Genomic DNA, 18,282 nt, shown 5'->3' with positions numbered 1-18,282 from the left:
ACTTAGCTGGTTCCACGGGCAGAGCTGTAGCAGTGACGATAAGAACCCCCTCAGATGTAGGCCAGGAGGGGAATAACCTCCCTCAGAATGACTCAATCGTCCACATTGAGGGACTGAGTCGGAAGCTGGGTCTGTCTAGCAACTGGGGTGTGGCTTAACAGTCTTGTCAGGTATCCACAAAAAACCTTAGAAACCAACCCACAAAACCATCAGTACAGCCAATTTGCATACCTGGGACCCCTAGAGTTACCGAACCTATGGAAAAAATGCCAAATCCTATTTCATACAGCACAAAGCTTATTGGATCTTCTAACATGGCTTTGTAAACCTGAAGGGTGCAATTTTTGTAGATGGTTTCCGATGGAGTGCTTATTGGTACTTGGTTAAGCACTGGGCTGATCATTCCAATGATTGTGTTATTACAAAACCAAACGCAAAGCAGAACATTGCTTGAAGGAATTGGAGGGGTGAACCAGATAGCCAATCCGTGCACCGGTTTGAGAGGCGACAAATTAATGGAAATTTGACTCTGGGCTTCAACCAGGATGATGGGGCCAAGGAGGACAGCAGCTGCAGTCAGAAAGAGAGAAAAAGGAGGAGAAATAAGGTCTTTTTGCAGAACAATTTATGTGCCGTTATTTAAAACATACGAAAGTAAATCAATAAAAGGACCATTCTCGCTTGCTTATTCACGCTCTTCCAAGCCATCTTTTCTATTTTGCAGCGTAAATGCAGAACAGAGTGCAAAAGTCCATTGGTCCAAGACCGTGAAGAATTGCAGGCTAATTCTACCATCTGCCAGCAGTTCGATCCAGACCCAAGGTTGTCTCAGCCTTCCATTTTTCCAAAATGCTAAAGGAGGGCTGTGAAGCGGTATATAAGTCTTAAGTGCTATTGCTAGACTCCACCCAAGCTCACATCCAGCCCTTACAGAATCTGCTTATTCAAACTTCTCCCCCATACCTGCCAGGATCAACATTGTCCACCCAGATTTCTTTCCTCCGAGGATGCTGCCTTCACCATCCATCGAGCAAGATGACTTTTTCCACACTGCAAAACGGGAAATTCTTCCAGATCTTCAGCTCCGGGATCAAAGTCTGGTTCCTTCCAGGCCACCAACCAACCTTTTATCCTGCAGAAATTGGTGTCAGCTTCTCAGATCTCAGCTTCCGCATAGTTACCCAGATCCAACTTGTTCTTTCCAAAGAGGTGTACAAAGATTCACAAGTTATACTGTACAAGGAGGACCTAAATAATTATGTTAGAGAACTAGTTCGTCATTACTAAAAGAGGGAGTCATGGCTACCAAATTCAAAGCATCTGGTTCAAAGCATCCATGTTTTATCATGATAGGTCTAAAGATCCTGGCGCATTGGGGAACTACCAGAGGACTGGAAAAGAGCTGATGTGGTTCCCATCTTCAAAAAAGGAAAAAAAAAAAAACAAATCCAGGAAACTACAAATCTATCAGCCTGACCTCAATACCAGGAAAAATTCTGGAAAAGATAATCAAGCAACGAATTAGTGAACTCCTAGAAGCAAACAAAGTAATAGCTAAAAGCCAACATGGGTTTGTCAAAAACTGATCATGCCAGACTATTCTTATTGCATTCTTTGATAATGTGACAAAATTAGTAGACCAGATGAATGCCATCGATATAGTTTACTTGGACTTCAGTAAGGCATTTGATAAGGTAGACCATAACCTACTACTAGATAAAGTAGAAGAATGTGGGTTAGACAGCATCACCACCAGATGGATTCGTAAATGGCTGACCAACCGCACTCAACGTGTAGTTCTCAATGGAACTGCATCTACATGGAGGGAAGTATGCAGTGGAGTACCCCAAGGCTCTGTTTTGGGCCCAGTACTCTTCAACATCTTCATCAATGATTTGGATGAGGGAATACATGGGAAACTCATCAAATTTGCAGATGACACCAAGCTGGCAGGAATAGCCAACACTCCAGAAGATAGGCTAAAGATACAGAAGGATCTTGACAAACTTGAACATTGGGCACTATCTAATAAAATGAAATTCAATGGTGAAAAGAGTAAGGTTCTACATTTAGGCAAGAAAAATGAAATGCACAGTATAGGTGGAACCTTGCTCAATAGTAGTAACTGTGAAAGGATCTTGGAGTCCTAGTGGACAACCATTTAAATATGAGCCAGCAGTGTGCAGCAGCTGCCACAAAAGCCAACACAGTTCTAGGCTGCATAAACAGAGGGATACAATCAAGATCACATGAAGTGTTAATACCACTTTATAATGCCTTGGTGAGGCCACACTTGGAATACTGCATTCAGTTTTGGTCGCCACGATGTAGAAAAGGTGTGGAGATTCTAGAAAGAGTGCAGAGAAGAGCAACAAAGATGATTAGGGGACTGGAGACTAAAACAGATGAATGACTGTTGCAGGAACTGGGTATGTCTAGTTTAATAGAAAGTAGGACATGATAGCAGTGTTCCAATATCTCAGGAGTTGCCACAAAGAAGAGGGAGTCAAATTATTTTCCAAGGCACCTGAGGGTAAGACAAGAAGCAATGGGTGGAAACTAATCAAGGATCGAAGCAACTTAGAACTGAGGAGAACTTTCCTGACAGTTAGAACAATTAATCAGTGGAACAATTTGCCTCCAGAAGTTGTGAATGCCCCAACACTGGAAGTCTTTAAGAAGATGCTGGATAGCCATTTGTCTGAAACGGTATAGGGTTTCCTGCCTAGGCAGGGGGTTGGACTAGAAGACCTCCAAGGTCCCTTCCAACTCTGCTATTGTATTATATTGTATAGTATTATTATCTATCTATCATCTATCATCTCTATCAAAATTTATCTGGTCCACTGACTAAGCTTTTATCCCGAAGAACCTGGCAGGCGACAGTTGTCAGTTTCTTATTTCTCAGCCTCTTTGTGATTTCATAGAGCCGGCTTGTTCTTTCCCAACAAGTATTGTACAAGTTGTAATGTAGAACAAGGAAGATGTCAATGTACTAGGAGACCCATAAAGTTTGTCATCACTAAATGAACGGGTCCCGGGAACCCGAGTTCAAGGCATCAACTTCAGCACATGTTGGAAAGAGGCATAATGTTCCTATATGGATGGGGAACTTCGCAAAAATTGACTTTAGAGAACAAGGGGATTATTTTGAACACCCCGTACGCAACGGCCTATATCTACAAAGACCATTCAAATTCTTAGGGACAGTCAGAAATTTCCCCTAAAGAGTAAAGCCTCTTTTTGGCAGGTATGTAAGTAAATCTAAAATTAGCACAGTTAGCCCCACTGGAATCGCTAATCCTTATTTGTCTTAGTTCTATTTTAAGCCAAGAAGGAAAGCACATCAAAAGGTAGCTTCCTGCTATTTGCCGTACCGGGGCGTACCTCCTGAAACCTAACCACTACAGTGCTGCCCATGGCCCCCCCAAGCTCCATTTTTGACTGCGAAGGCCCCTTGCAACCCTCTGCCAGTGAAAATGGCACTTGTGAGGGGCGTGTGTGTGTTCGAACACCCACGACGTCTGGTGGCAAGCGGTTCCACTGGTTCATTGTTCTCACTGCCAGGAAATGTCTCTGTAGTTCCAGGTTGTGGAGGTTGTGGAGACAGAGATTTTACGGGTAGCTGTCAACTTACAATCATTTGTTTTATGACTGAAGAAAGGGACCGATGACTACTCTTCACAGTTACAATCGTTACAAACATTCCTCATAGTCATGTAATCAACATTTGGGTGTTTCACATGTATTTTTGATGGTTACAGCATTCGGAGTTCACGCGATCGCTATTTGTGACCGTCCAGCCAAGCAAAGTCAACGAGGGAAGCTGGATTTGCTTAAAGACTGCAGTGATTTACTTCAGAAGTGTGAGGGAAAACCTCATAAAATTGGACAACATTCACTTAACTACTGCCTTGCTTAGCTCTTGTGATGTCTCCCTTGGGCGAATCCCCAGATTCCCCCTCCTGCTCCTGATCCAAGAACACCTAGGGCAGAGAAAAGACGGGAGCAATGGAGATCAGCCAAACTGCTCAGGAGAAGAAGGCCCTCCTGTCTCAAGAGGCTGCACTGGGAAGCTGACTATTTACCACAGCAGACTATTTGTCACTGGGTAGATGGGCCGAAACTCTGCTGTCCCGATCTTTCCTCTTCACATTGGGTAGACTGGGACGGCCCCACAGGCCAGATCTGACCACATTGTGGGCCGGATCTGGCCTGTGGGCCTTGAGTTTGACACTCCTGATCTTGAACACTTGCAATTTCTTGGGATCATGTGATCACCATTTGTGACCATCACACACAACTTCCAACAAGCAAAATCAATGCAGGAGGCCATATTCACTCCACAACCATGTGATCCATTTAGCAACTGCTGCGATTCGCTGAACAACCACAGTAAAAAAAAAAGTTGTAAAATCAGGTGTGACTTTACTTTACTTCACTTTAATAGTTCTTGTAGTGGAAATTTCAGTCTCCAGTTGTTATAAGTCGGGAAGTAGCTTTATTCATTTCTACTTATCTATCCTTTCTTTTCTTTTTTATATACCTTCTTTAAAAAGTCTAAGAGAAATATAACACTGCACTCCAAATCTATAAGAAATTTCTGATACTGTGAGACGATTGGCCATATGGTATGCCCTAGTTAATTTGCGTGCGTGTGTGTGTGTGTGTGTGTGTGTGTGAGTGTGAGTGTGTGTGACTGCCCCCCAACACTGAGATCCATGATAACAATGACAATGAAAACAAACACAGCACAAAGCCAACATGTCAATGGGAAAGATTTATTGAATACAAATTCCCACACTTCTTAGTGCTTTCTAATTAACTGTATTTGCCTGTATTAAAATTAATTGATTTTCATAATTTCAGAATTGAAATTAAATAATTTTCTTTAGAGGGGGAGTTACAGGTTTCAAAAAAAAATATCAAAATAATCTCGAAGCTCCCAAAGATACTTTTCAAAAGGCAACCGAGCTTCCTTGATTTTTTTTTAATTTGAATTACATTTCTCTTCTCATCCCAGAAGCTTCTTCAAGAACTGAAGAAGCTTCTGGGATGAGACCCGAAAGGTCTTCAAGGGAAGACAAAGAAAGTCCAGTTGCCTTTTGAAAAAGGAACTTTTGGGACCTGAGTGACTGAGAATCTCCAGAGACAAGCAGAGGACACCTCAAATAGACAGCTGGTCTTCCATTCATCTGCCGTGATATTTTTCATCTGAATTCAGCGAGCCTAAGCTGAAAGGGAAAACGTCTGATGGTTAGGGAACAATTTTTATTCCATCGTTTTGTGGTCCTGTTTGAAAACTCTCCATTGGGAAGTTTGGTTTTAACTATAGGTGGGGGTTTCGAATATGATTATATACCCGGAGTTGTAGTAAGGTTACCATTAAGAAGAAGGGATGTACCATATTTTTCGGAGTATAAGACGCACCTTTTTCCCTCAAAAAAGAGGCTGAAAATCTGGGTACGTCTTACACTGAATACAGCATTTTTTGTCTCCCGAAACCCCACCCCCTTCACCAAAATTGTCTGTACAGAGTCTTTAGGAGCCTTGATGAGTGCTGCTGGGGGCTGGGGAGGGCAGAAATGAGTGGAAAATGGGCCGTTTTTTGCTCAATTTTGCCCCCTCCCAGCTCCCAGGAGCACTCTATAAGCCTCCTAAAGGTTATGCATGCAATTTTTTTGGACAAAAAGCAGGCCCATTTTCACGAAAAACGGGCTGTTTTTTGCTCGTTTTTGTCCACCACCCCCAACCCCAGGAGCACTCTACAAGCCTCCTAAAGGCTATTCATGTCTCTTTTTTTTGGAAAAAAAGACCTCCATTTATGGGAGGTCTGCAGAGTGCAAAAACTTTTTTTAAAAAAAATTTGCCTCTTCAAAACCTTGGTGCGTCTTATACTCCAGTGCATCTTATACGCTGAAAAATATGGTCATTGCAACTTGAAAATAGCATGGAATAATGGGACTTTCCCCCCTTTTGTAGTAATGTATCATTTCTTACACAAGAGAGACATTACAAAGTACAGGTAGTCCTCAACGTACGACCACAATTGAGCCCAAAATTTCTGTTGCCAAGTGAGAAATGTGCCAAGTGAGTTTTGCTCAGAGGTGGCATTCAGCTGGGTCAGACCAGTTTGACCGAACCAATAGTGGAAATCACAGGTGGGCCCGCCCAGAGGTGAGTTCCTACTGGTTCAGCCTGGTTCAGCTGAGTAGATAGTAAATTGGGCATCTGGCACGCCCCCGGACCGCTTCTCTTGGCGGCACCTATGGCCGCCATCTTGTTTTTTGCTTCTGCGCATGCAGAAGCAAAAGAGATGTTGCAGCACACTTTTCATAAGTGTGAAAAATGGACATGTGACTTTTTTCAGTACCTCGTAATTTCAAGCAGTCGCTAAATGACTTGTTGTAAGATGAGGACTGCATGTATAATCCTGTGATTCTGTGAAACAGAAGAACCTTGTGGATTCTTGTGGTCCTATTTCAAGGGTTTCCTGAGACAGGGATGGCCAACTAGGCTAACTATATCATCTGTGGACTTCGGCTCCCAGAATTCCATGCTGGTCTATGGACTTCAAGTCCCAGAATTCCATGCTGGCGCAGGAATTCTGGGAGTTGAAGTCCACAGGTCATAAAGTTGCCATAGTTGTCCATCTCTGTTCTGAGGGAAACGTCTTGCAGACATTTTAGTACCCAACTGGGTAACATGTTCAGTACTAGAAGGGAGTTGGGTTTATAAACAGAGAACAAACCCCACTCCCATCTAACACTGATGACATTATCCAGTTGGGTAATGAGACGTTTGCAAAAAACCCCAAAAAAACCACGAAGCTCAGAGAGCACCAAGGAGCCCACAGCTCAACCCTGAGCTACAAATATTCTCGTCTAGTGGTGTCACAAAATTGTGATTATATATAACCTGAGAAAAAGGGAAAACGTTTATAAGTTACGATTCTACGGTTCAAAACCAAATCATCAAAAAGGGGAAAAAAAACTCTTTTGCATTTAAGACGTGGAGGAGGCTGTTCATTCTCTTCAGTTTTTCTCTTGTGGACTAAGGAAGAGAGTTCAGATGCTGCAATGGCTGTAAGTGTGAAAAACGGACATCTGTCATTCCCCCTCCCCTACTGCTGTTGTAACTTCCAACAGTCACTAAACGAGTAGTTGTGAATCAAGGCCTACCTGCCATTTGCATCTCAGAAAATCACAATGGGAAAAAAAAGGAATTTAAGCCATACCTGCAAAATTTACCATGGCGTAGCCTACATTCATAATTCCAGGTGCTCCTTCTATCAACTCATACATTGTCGCATCTTTGTGTGTTAATTGGTGGATGCAAAGAGTGCAGTTTGGGAAAATGTCCTCCCGTCCCGTGTAGCTTGGTCCTTGCGAGATCCCTTTGGTTGGGCGCAGGTACCTAGTTCCAATTTCCCGCATTGTTCGTGGGGATGAGCCCCTGGACCACTTGCAGAAGACAATGCCATCCATGGGTAATGGTGGTATTAAGACGACACTAGATGACTCCCTGGGTTTTGGGGGAATGACTGAAACACTGATTGACACTTCGGCTCCGGCCAGATGGAAGACGGCAGCTGCAGTAGAGGAGGAAGGAGAAAGAGAGGGGCAAAAAAACCAAAAATGATCCTAAGCCAGATACATTTTTCAAGCAATAAGCCCATGGAGTTAAATCGTTCTTCGCAGATTTCTGGCAAATGTTGCTGCATGCTGATCTGAGGGGTACAACATTAAAAAGGACAATCTCCCTGATAAACAATTGATGGGACCTTGGAGCAAGTTAAAATATTGGAGGTCAAGTGATCCAGATTCTTATATTTTTTTCCCCAATGCGATGAGTTATTTGGGTTTTTTGGGGTGGGGGGGTGGGGAAGGTGTCAACTCCCAGCGTTGTCATGGGAGACAAGGAAGCGGAGTGTACTCTACGCATACTGTCAGCTGGAATTGGATCTCAGATTAGTGCATCCAGCTTGGGAGGGATGCATCTTATAGAGGACATATATCTGAGACTACAGGGGTTGTAGGCGGTACATCCCAGTATGGGCGTACCGGAGCCAGCCCAGAGCACCGGATACTGTTCCGGTACGGTGCTCCGGAGGGCCCACCTGTCTGCCTGAGCTCCTTACCGGTCTTTTAAGTCTTTTGCGCTTCCGCACACAGCACATACAGCACCTGCACAACGCTCCGCTAAGCAGCTGGAGGGTGGCGGAGGCTCGCGGAGGTGCTGAGACATGTGCAGGCACACTGCACTCGTCCATGTGGACGCCTCCGGACCCGTTCCAACTGTACCGGTTGGAACGGGATCCGGAACCCACCACTGATCTGAGGGGAGGGAAGGAACAGGGAGTCAAGGTCAGCAATAAATCAAACAAAGCATAGACTTGACTGCGAACAGATCTTGCCTAATGGTGCTCTGAATAAATGATTAGTTTTTGTATTGAACCTTGGCTTGATGCTTATGAATCAATTAGAGCATTTTTAGGAAATCTCAGAGTGTGTTTGCTTTGTTACGCTATTAAGTTTTAGGATCCATAAGTTTATTAAGTGAAGTGCAATCCATAACCATTACGGCGGCCAAAGTCCTGTATTGCAATCTAAGACCAGTGTCAGACCTGCCTCCTTCAATATCCAAGAAAGAAAAACCTCAACTCCATGTTAATAGAGATAAAGCACTTTTACTAGATATGAAGTGAAAGCAGCGAAAAGGAAAGCAAGATCTGAGCCAAAAAGGCGCAAACAAGTACATATCAAACGTTTTCCCAGCACCCTCCCCCCTCCAATTCCCCAACCCAGTGTCCAATCTGCAACTCCCTAAGGTGCCGTGTGGTGTGCATCTTCAAACCGCCTCATCAAGTTGGTATGTGAGACGGTTGGCCTTGACCAAGTCCCAACATCAGCCACCAGCATGCGCAGAAGACGGTGAGAACAAGACTCCTCCAGTACAATATTATTCCCTTCCCCAATACCATGCCCCCCCCTTTCTATGGAAGCCGATATTAAGTAAGCATAGCAAAGCAGCCGTAAGCAAGTAACCAAAACAGAGGGTGACAACCAGCATTTACGTCAAAATAACGGCTGCAAAAAAACACCCCACCCTGATAGAAGCTTCAGGAATTCTCATTTGAATTATTGTTAATCATTAGATTGACCATAGCAGCCCACTCTAATTTTATGTAGTTATGTATAACATTAAAACAACTGTTCGTCTTTCCATCAACTCTGGGCAGCTTCCCATCATATGAAAGCTATAAAACTCAACCGATTAAAACAATAAAAAAAATAAGTCAATACCGGTGCCAAACCTTTGACAACTTATATCAAATAAAATTATATTGAAAAAATTAAGAACATCAATTAATCAAGACAGCCGGGACTACGCAGCCATTGAAACTGTCGAGCCAACTGTTCACCTATCTTCACGTCAAGTCCCTTCAGACCAGGGGTGAAATTCAGCAGGTTCTGACAGGTTCTGGAGAACTGGTAGTGGAAATTGTGAGTAGTTTGGAGAACTGGAAACATTTTTTACTACCGGTTCTGTGGGTGTGATTTGGTGGGCATGGCAGGGGAAGGATATTGCAAAATCTCCATTCCCTCCCCACTCCTGAAAAAAGGATACTGCAAAATCTCCATTCCCTCCCCACTCCTGGGGGAAGGATACTGCAAAATCTCCATTGCCTCCTCAATCCTGGGAGAAGGATACTGCAAAATCTCCATTCCCTCCCTGCTCCTGGGAGAAGGATACTACAAAATCTCCATTCCCTCCCTGCTCCTGGGGGAAGGATACTGCAAAATCTCCATTCCCTCCCTGCTCCTGGGGGAAGGGTACTACAAAATCTCCATTCCCTCCCCACTTCTGGGGGAAGGATACTGCAAAATCCCCATTCCTACCCAACTCTGGGGCCAGCCAACGATGGTATTTGAATTTCACCACTGCTTCAGACATTGTCCCCCCCACCAAAAAAACCCAGGTAAATGCAACAAGAATTCTAATGAAAGCCCAACCCTCTACCCTAGATCTCATCCAACCCTTGCAAACTTTGCTTATTTGAAGTTCTCATCCATACTTGTCCAAAGCACCATCCACCAGACACTCTTCCCTCCAAAGATGCTGCATACACTATCCATTGAGCAAGGTGACTTTCTCGGCACTGGAAAAATAGAAATTCACCAGAAGCTCCAGCAACTGTTATCATCAAGGCCACGGACCAAGCTTTTATCCCAAAGGACCTGGCAGGTGAGAGATGTCCGTTTCTTATCTCTCGGCCTCCACCTCATTACACAGAGCCAGCTTGTCCTTTCCAAACAGGTGTAGGAAGATTCACAAGTTGTAATGTACAACAAGGAAGGTACATGCAAACCCACCAAGTTTCCCATTTCTTTAAAAAAATGGATCGTGGCAACAAGTTCAAAGCATTTAAAAAAAATGATTTACCAAATTTAAATGCCGCCCAACTTGCATACAGGCAACTAACTTTGTAACTTGTTACGAAGGGCTACGGTTTAGCTTTGGGTTGCAATCAGACATAAGGGGAAAGGTAATATTTGAATATAATTCTTGTGAAATTATCAGTGATCCTGACGTAAGATGGCAAGAAGCTTTCCTCTGCCTAAGCACAAGATATGGGAAGCGGTGGCTCAGTGGCTAAGATGCTGAGCTTGTCGATCAGAAAGATCGGCAGTTTGACAGTTCGAATCCCTAGCGCCGCATAACAGAGTGAGCTCCCGTTACTTGTCCCAGCTTCTGCCAACCTAGCAGTTCGAAAGCACGTAAAATATGCAAGTAGAAAAATAGGGACCACCTTTGGTGGGAAGGTCACAGCATTCCGTGCACCTTTGGCGTTGAGTCGTGCCGGCCACATGACCACGGAGACGTCTTCGGACAGTGCTGGGTCTTAGGCTTTGAAACAGAGATGAGCACCGCCCCCCTAGAGTCGGGAACGACTAGCACATATGTACGAGGGGAACCTTTACTTTTGAAAGACAAGATGTTCCACTGGTAAACTGTTCTCATTTTCAGGATATTTCTCCTTAGTTCTAGGTTGCTCCTCTCCTTGATTAGTTTCCATCAGTTGTGTCTTGTCCTCCCTTCAGGTGCTTTGGAGAATAGCTTCACCCCCAGTTCTTTGTGACAGCCCCTCAAATACTGGAATCCTGCTATCCCATCATCCCTGGCCCTTCTTTTCTCTAGACTAGCCATACCCGATTCCTTTAATCGTCTGAGTTGCTTATCTCTGCCTTTTTTCCAAAGTCTCAACATCTTTTTTGTAATGTAGTGACCCAAACTGGATGCAGGATTCTGTCTAAGTGTGTTCTTCATAAAATAGTACTCATGGTCAAGGAGCGAAGCAACCTAGAACTAAGAAGAAATTTCCTGACAAACCATTAAACAGTGGAACAACTTCCATCAGAAGTTGTGAATTCTCCAACACGGGATGTTTTTAAGAAGAGATTGGATAGCCGTTTGTCTGGAGTGGCATAGGGTTTTCCTGCCTGAACAGGGGGTTGGACTAAAAGACCTCCAAGGTCTCTTCCAACTCTGTTATTCTAAATCTATAAGATGTTTTTAATCCTGTGGAATGGTTGCTCGTAGGATATTCTCTAGCTAATTTGAAGGGGTGTGTGTCTGCCCCTCAACACCAAAATGCCTTCCATTGGCGAGACATCCGAATCAGCTCGCAAGTTCATGGCTTCCATGATGGCTATGGACCTAACTCAGTTAATTCAAGACCCCACTCATACGGGGGGGGGGGGACACGCTCGACCTGATTTTCGTCTCTGGACTGTGGATGAATGGTCTAGATCAGGGGTGTCCAAACTTGGGAACTTTAAGACTTGTGGACTTCAACTCCCAGAATTCCCCAGCCAGCATGGCTGGCTGGGGAATTCTGGGAGTTGAAGTCCACAAGTCTTAAAGTTCCCAAGTTTGGACACCCCTGGTCTAGATTTAGGGGATGTTTCTATCCAACCCTTGTCATGGTCGGATCATTTCCTCCTTAGGCTTGACTTCCATATTGCCACCCTTTGCCGCAGGGAGGTGGAACCAATTAGATGGTTCCGCCCCATGTGCCTGATGGACCCTGAAAGGTTCCTGATGGAGCGTGGGATTTTTCCTGAATCCCTTGCTCACAGTTTGACCGAAGCCCTAGAGGCAGCCTGGGATAGGGCAGCCACTGGGGCCTTGGACCGCGTTATGCCTTTGTGGCCTCTGACCCAGTGCCGATCCCGGGTAGCTCCCTGGTTTACCGAGGAGCTCCGGGAGATGAAACGTCGGAAAAGATGCCTAGAGAGTGATTGGAGGGCCAGCTGGTCCGAATCCAACTGAACACTAGTAAGAATTCATATTAAATCCTACTTAGTGGCAATAAAAGCAGCAAAACGGCAACATTTTTCTGCTCTTATCGTGTCTGCAGATAACTGCCCAGCTGCCCTGTTTAGGGTGACCTGCTCCTTACTTAATCAAGGAACTGGGGAAGATCCCTTGCAAGGTAGGGCTGAGGAATTTGTTCAGTATCTGCAGGATAAAATCGCTCAGGTTCAGACAGGCTTGGACTCTGACTGGGTAGATTCGGGCGAGTCGACGGGGATGAATCTTGTGGAAACTATCTGGGATGAGTTTGACCCTGTGACTCTCAAGGGCATGGACAGTATTATGGGGACACTCAGTGCTGCCACTTGTGTGCTGGACCCGTGTCCCTCTTGGTTAGTTTTGGCTTCCCGGGAGGTGACACAAGGCTGGCTCCAGGCGACTACCAACGCTTCATTGAGAGAGGGGTTTTTTCCCACCGCCTTGAAGGAGGTGGTGGTGAGGCCCCTCCTTAAGAAGCCTTCCCTGGACCCAGCCTCTTTAGCCAACTATCGTCCGGTCTTCAATCTTCATTTTGTAGCAAAGCTTGTTGAGAGCGTGGTAGCACATCAGCTTCCCCAGTACCTGGACGAAGCTGCCTATCTGGATCCATTTCAGTCGGGTTTCAGGCCCGTGTACAGCACTGAGACGGCATTGGTCGCATTGGTTGATGATCTCTGGCGGGCCCGGGACAGGGGCTGCTCCTCTGTCCTGGTCCTATTAGACCTCTCGGTGGCTTTCGATACCATCGACCATGGTATCCTACTGCAATGACTCAGAGGGTTGGGAGTGGGGGGCACTGTTTTGCGGTGGTTCTCCTCCTACCTATCGCATCGATCGCAGTTCGTGTTGACTGGAGGGCAGGGATCGACCCCGAGGCGCCTCACTTGTGGGGTGCCCCAGGGGTCGGTTCTCTCACCCCTCCTGTTCAACATACACATGAAACTGCTGGGTGAGATCATCTGTGGTTTTGGGGTACGGTATCATCAATACGCTGGTGATACCCAACTTTTCATATCTACCCCAAACCACCCAAACGATGCCCTCGATGTGATGTTCCGATGCCTGGAGGCTGTACGGATCTGGATGGGGAAGAACAGGCTCAAGCTCAATCCCTCCAAGATTGAGTGGCTGTGGTTTCCGTCATCCCGATTTGTGCATCTTGTTCCATCTTTGATGATAGGGGGAGAAATTTTAGCCCCCCCAGAGAGGGTCTGCAATCTGGGAGTCCTCCTGGATTAGTTTAGAAGAACACCTAAACCTAAGCCTAAAAGATCTATGAGAAGAATACGACAACAATGACAATTTAAACAAATACAGCATAATGGCAAAAGAGCTCAATGGGAAAGATTTATTGAATACACATTTCCGTACTTCTCTGTGGATTTTTGATTAACTGCACACATTTTCTTTCCAGAGAGGAAAATGAGAAATCATATAACACATTTCATAAGAACTTAAACAAAGCAAGGACATTTTCCTGTAATGTATGAACAGCCAATGATTTAAAGCACTTTTAAAATGTAATTAGAAGTTCCGAATCCTATGGCTTGAGAGGAAAATTGCCATCTTAATATGTGGTGATCACGATTTGCTTTTACTTAGGGTATTTAATACTTGCATGGATAAGGTCTACAGGGATTCAGCTTTAAAGAGGGAGGTACAGATTTCAAAAAAAAAATCAAAATGATTTTGAAGCAGATTAAACCTCTGCCTAGATTCTTCTGCCTAGATATTTTCCACCAGAAATCAGAGAATGGAAGCTGAAAGGGAAAATAGTCTATTAGATACAAATTTTATTCCACGTCTTGGTTTTAAAACTCTCGGCTGGAAAATTTGATTTTAACTACAGATGTGGGTTTATGCATCCTGAGTTGGTGTAAGTTTAGCAGGGAAAAATGAGTAGTTACAACTGAGTAAGAAATAATGGCGCATGTTGCTATCTTTGGTAGTAACATATCATTTCATACATAAGAAAGACATTACAAAGAATGTTTTTTATGGATTTTATGAAACTAGTTACTACATTAAGTTACCCATTTTGCTTCTGGTTTCAATTCAAGATGCTGGCTGGCCTTCAAAATCCTTTTTCACAATCAAAGCTTTTTAATTTGACTGCTTTTGACACTTTTATTGCTTTATATATTTTTTGCTGCATGCTGTCCAGATTCACTTGTTATGAGATGTGGGGGGCAATCAAAGTTGATTGATAGATGGGCAGATGGATAAATAAGTACTGTAGATAGATGATAGATAGATAGATAGATAGATAGATAGATAGATAGATAGATAGATAGATAGATATTGATTGTTAGATACTGTAATGAATTGATGGATGGATGGATGGATAGATAGATATAGATAGATACATGGATAGATACATGGATAGATACATGGATAGACAGATAGATAGACAGCAGATATAGATTGTTAGATAACTGATGGATGGATGGATAGAGAGATGGCTGAAGATAGATTGATAGATGGATGCAGAGATGGATAGATAGATATAGATGGGTAGATGATGGATGGATGGATGGATGGAGAGATAGATAGATGATAGGCAGATAGATAGGAAAATAAAAACTTGGGGAGACTAGAGCAAATAATCATTCCTGAATATTTTTTGTAGAATTGATACTTACACCATTGTCTTTCTGTCCTTCATTTCTATTTTAGGCTTTTAAACTTTCCTAAAAAGAGGAAAAGACAAAAAAGACCTCAACAATGTTATAAGGAATCCTCTTCCTTCCTTGTGAACTATCACAGTATCAGCAAGAGACAGTATGCTTCCACCCTTTTTTGGAGGAGGGGGAGTGGAAAACATCTTCAGTCCCAAGGCAGAGACTCCTCAATCTATTTGGCCCGGGGTGTCCGTGTGTCTCCAAACCTGGCAATTTTAAGACTTGTGGATTTCAACTCCCAGAATTCCCCAGCTGGGGAATTCTGGGAGTTGAAGTTCACAAGTCTTAAATGTTGCCAAATTTGGAGACCCCTGTATTTGGCAAATGATCAGGAGTCCTCCGTTCTGACTACTCACTTTTCATGTCGATCTCCAAGGTGGTATTTCTCTCCAGGAAAGAGATAGGATTAATCACCCTACAAGTATAATTTCCAGAATTCTCTGAGCTAATTTTCCGAAAGAGAACTTTATCATCCAATTCCATTCCATTGTAAAACCAAGTATAAAAAGCAGGAGGAAATGCAACAGCTTTGCAAGTCAGTTTGATCTGTGCTTGTGGAACATCAATAGTCTCGTTGATAACCGGAGGATCAGGTCCATCTGGAGGAAACATGCATATTTAGGATTATTTTTTAAGCAGCAAAACATTTTTCAAAACAACATCCTTGCAACTTTCTGAAGTACCAAGTGCTTTCCCTTTTTATTTGATTTAATGTGTCAATTAAAAGGACTACCTTGGTCAGCAACTGGACCGATGTTTCTAGACTTGGCAAATTTAAGAATTTCAGCTCCCAGATCCCTAGCCTCCATCTTCGCAAGTTTCACATGTATGGACTTCATCTCCCAGCATTCCCCAGCCAGCCATCTTGGCAAATTTAGGACACGCGGACTTCATCTCCCAGCATTCCCCAGCCAGCCATGGACTTGCCAAGTTTGATAAACACTGAACCAGACTAACCCAAGTCCAACTGAAGGAAGAAAAACAGAATTAACCCAGTTTCTGGGCCCTGCACTGAAAATTGACCCGTACACTAATCAAATGGATTGAGTTTATGCAAAATGACCACTGAGTAAGAAGGTTAAGTACTCACGGAGGGTCTCCCAACTCTTAACAGACAGTAAAAAAGATAATGGGTGCAGTGGTTAGAGTGCAGTACTGCACGCTACTTCTGCTGACTGCCGGCTGACTGCAATTTGGCAGTTCAAATCTCACCAGGCTCAAGGTTGACTCAGCCTTCCATCCTTCTGAGGCGGGTAAAATGAGGACCCAGATTGTTGCAAGGCAAGAGGCTGACTCTGTAAAACCACTTAGAGAGGACTGTAAAGCACTGTGAAATAATATGTAAGTCTAAGTGCTAAGTGCTATAGTTAATGTTGAATTAACAGGTCGCTGGGGGCACACCATTTCTTAAAACAGGAAGATCAGACTTACAGGTAATGTTTAAGCGATAGGGTTTGCTCTTGTTGGAAGAGATGCTGTTGTTACCATGGCAAATATAATCCGCAGCATCGCTTCGGTATCCTGGATTGAACTCAAGGGTCTGGTTTTTGTTTTTCAAAGAGATGTGGCCACCTGCATGCACCACCTGGTTCTTGTTGGTCCAGGAATATGAAACGTTGTCACCTTTTGATGTGCAGTTCAAGGAGATTAGCCTGCCCTCAATGGCCTCAGATGGACCAATGATGGTGACATTGCTTACACGACCTGCAGGAAGGAAAAAAGGCAAATGATAATGTTGAAGGGCTCACCAGGAGAGGAAGGCCTGGAGTGGGGCATGAAAAGCAAATGGCAGGAGCAGATAGTTACAAGTGGTCATAACATGGGACATTTACTTAATGGCTACATGTTTCACTTAACAACTGCAGTGATTCCCTTAACAATCTCAGCAAAAAAGGGTAATAAAATCATATCCAGCTCACTTAACAACTGTCTTAGTTAGCAACAGAAAGTCTGGTCCCAGTTGTGATCTACCTGTAGTGGCTATGGATATCTACTTTCAACTACACCTTGGTTACTCACTTTTTTCCAAGTAAATCTCCAGGCTGCTGCTGTTTCTTCTCTTATGAAGGAGTTCATTTTCAGCCTGGCAGATATAGCTCCCTGTTTTGTCTTTCATGAAATCTTCAAGGAATAATTTTTGCCCCGTGTCCACTTTCTTTCCATTATGAAACCAAACATATTGTGGCTGGGGAAATGAATCGGCATTGCAGGTGAGCACAACATTGGTGTGTTCATTATAATATCGTTGGGTTGGCTTGATTTCAGGAGTCTCTGGACCATCTTGGGAAAATATATTGTTGGAATTCGTTATTGGAATGTATTTTTCATGCAACAACTACAGTAGTATTCAGCAAGTAAATGGCAGCGTTTACAAATATGGATCTATGGTATGTTCTTTTGTACTAAGCAGAGTTTCCTGTTTCCTGTTACAGTTGAGGAGTTGAGCAGTAAAACACATGGTGACTGTGTTCTTTGTTTGTTCTGTGCTGTGTATAAGCAGAATTTCTAACATATATATAGATATGAATTGCATACCTTCCCTCTGCTATTTCAATCTGAAACCCAAAGTTACCCAGATGTCTTTCATGCCCAAAGTGGGATTAGAACTCACAATCTCCCAGTTTCTAGCCTGATGCCTTAACAATACACCAAACTGAATTTTTAACTCAATACACCAAATTTAGTTTTAATACAAATGCCGAGAATAGGTTCCTTTGGGAATTGTATCTAAGTCCTCACTGAGGCCAGTCCTGTTCAGATTAGGGAATGGCTACTAGGCGTTACTGCTTCTCTTTATGGGAAAGGGATAGGTCCCATTTAGTCATGGAGTTCTGGTGTATCGCCCAGCCCTGTTCCCCACCTTCTTCAGCTGGGTGTTGCCCGCTCTTCTCTGCTTTTAACAACATCATAAATTCCCTCCCTTGTGACTTTCAGAGTCCTTTTTGAGACACGATAGGCCAAATTACCCACATGCAATAAGGAAACAAATCCTCATTAAAGGACATAAAACCCTTGACGAGAATCCTCACCCTGCCCTTTAAAGAGAATTTAAATTCTTTCTCCCTCCCTCCACAGAATTATGTGACTCCTATTAAAAAGTACTTTCATTTTCTAATATAACACCAATCTTTCCTGCCTGTGGCAAGCTGCCATACTTGGCCTCCAAGCAGAGTGGCCCCATTTCAAGGACCTCCTGAAGCAGGGGAGAGCAACTATGGCCACTTTATGATCCACGAACTTC

The 18,282-nt window shown here is 43.7% G+C and overlaps 1 long non-coding RNA gene across 1 annotated transcript; it reads right to left on the bottom strand.

Moving 5' to 3' along the window:
* Nucleotides 1-13,943: 13,943 nt before the first annotated feature.
* LOC309397085 lies at nucleotides 13,944-15,523 on the bottom strand. The gene is made up of 3 exons (XR_014176203.1): nucleotides 15,398-15,523; nucleotides 15,003-15,050; nucleotides 13,944-14,120 (listed from the first exon to the last, which is right to left on the bottom strand). It is a non-coding gene; the product is annotated as an uncharacterized lncRNA (long non-coding RNA).
* Between the last annotated feature and the right edge of the window lie 2,759 nt (nucleotides 15,524-18,282).

This window comes from Natrix helvetica, assembly GCF_964273705.1.
Source record: "Natrix helvetica genome assembly, chromosome: 9".
In the NCBI taxonomy this organism is placed as follows: domain Eukaryota; kingdom Metazoa; phylum Chordata; class Lepidosauria; order Squamata; family Natricidae; genus Natrix; species Natrix helvetica.
The sequence above is the reverse complement of the archived record's forward strand: the minus strand, read 5'-3'. Positions and strand labels throughout refer to the sequence as shown.